Consider the following 2,123-nt stretch of genomic DNA (forward strand, 5'->3'; position numbering starts at 1 on the left):
TGGATATCTTGTTCAGATAGATGGCATAATGGATTCTATAAAATACCAATGGATAAAAAATTAAAAACTGACTGTCCATGCTAGAAATCTTATAATGGGCCATGGTTGGATCTTCCAACAGGACAATGATCCAAAAACAAACATCAAAATCAAAGCAAAAATGGGTCACTGAGAACAAAACCAACATTCTGCCCTGGCCAACCCAGTTCCCCTTAGCTGAACCCTATAGAGATGAGTGTGGTGAACTGAAGAGGAGAAGCATCAACATGCAGCTGGAAATCTGAAGGGTCTGGAGAGATTCTGTATGAAGTATTGGATAAAAGGGTATGATTAATTGTGACCAATGTGTATTAGAGAAAAACATTTATTTCATAATGAGATTTCTCTCCCATTTTAAATTCTTATTCTGCACTGAAAGGTTAGATTTTAGTAAATTTTAAAAATAAAATATCTAAAGGATTGATGATACAGATTAATTTTCACAGCCTTCTTTGATCATATTTACCAAGGGTATGAATAATTTATGGATTGAAACTGTATATACTTCAAAACAAACAATAACAAATATAACGCTGTGAAACATTTTTTTAAAGTTTTGTTTCACTTTTATTTTTAATGTTTCTTTATGAAGTTTTAAGTGACATGCTGAATATGAAAATCACATTACTTTTTGTGTATCATTAACAGTGCTCATGAAAACTAAAAAAAATATGTTGACAACTTATGCAAGCCAATCTCTTATTACTCATGCATAGAAATTGCATGGTTCATGCATAATACTTGAGCTAACAACAGTTTAACAAAGTTACCAAAAGTGAATCGCCCAAAACTTCAGAAGTGTCCTTTGGATGATTTTTGTCATTTATGACTAGTCCCACAATGTTCTGGAATGTTCCAGAAAGCATTAGAATATTAAAGAATGTTACAGAAATTTCTAGAATGCTGCCATCCTTGCAAAAGCAAAATATCTTTTAAAAAACATGCAAAATTAGTACAGAAACATATCTGTACAAAACCAATGTTTCATAATTAATGATAGAAGTTGAGAAGAGATTATGTCAACCCCTCAGAGGACCTCAGATGATGCCAACCCTGAAACAACATGCAGAACTACCAAATGCTATAAGTTTGATTTCATCATATAATAATTGCTGTTAATAGTGTTCATCGTCTGTTTGATTACGTCTTTAATTGATTTTTCCGTACATTTCTGCCATATGTACATAAACTGACAGTCACCACTGATAAGCTACTACTAAATATTGTAGAAACGTAATTTTCTGTAAAGTTGCTTTGCAACGATTTGTATCGTAAAAAGCTGTATACAAATAAACTTGAATTGAATTAAATTAATATTAAAATGTATATGTAGTATTCATTGTAGGAAAATATAGTCCATAATATGATAAATAAAATAGTGCGCAATTAATAGTACAATAATAGGTAATATAATAATAATTGATTTATAGTAGCAAATAATAATATAATAATGATGATGATTATTATGATGATGATGATGATGATGATAATAATAATAATAATAATAATAATAATAATAATAATAGATGAATAGCTAATAGTAATAGCAAATAGAATATGTACCTGGGGTTTAGAATAACCCAGGGTTAACTATTTCAAGTTTTAAAAGCCGTATTTTATTTCAGATTTCAGGTCTTGCTTCTGCAGCTTAAAGTTCAAACAAAGTTCTAAGTGATGACTCCACGCTTGTTTCTCTGTCGCATAAGGTCTAGAAGCTAAACATTCTTTATCATGCAGGGGGCGCTCGGTGGCTCAAAAAGCTGCATCATCCACTGATCATCATTCATATCTTGTGCCTTAATATGCTTTGTTGTTTAAATTCATTCATATTCCGCGTAACCAGATATTGTGAAATTATTAAGAAAAATGTTTAATCCTGCCACGAATTGCAATTAGTCCGTTCTCTCATATTCCCAGAAGCGCTCAAAAAGAGAAATTATAATGTATAACAATTTTTGAAACCCCGCCTTAGTTTTGAATAAATAAGGAATCGTTGCATATGATAAAAAAAAACAACAAAAAAAAAAAAAAAAAAAAAAAAAAAAAAAAAAAAAAAAATAAACCCCATCTATATGAAGTCAAAG

Source organism: Sinocyclocheilus anshuiensis, unplaced genomic scaffold (genome assembly GCF_001515605.1).
Source record: "Sinocyclocheilus anshuiensis isolate Anshui unplaced genomic scaffold, SAMN03320099.WGS_v1.1 scaffold1056, whole genome shotgun sequence".
Classification (NCBI taxonomy): Eukaryota; Metazoa; Chordata; class Actinopteri; order Cypriniformes; family Cyprinidae; genus Sinocyclocheilus; species Sinocyclocheilus anshuiensis.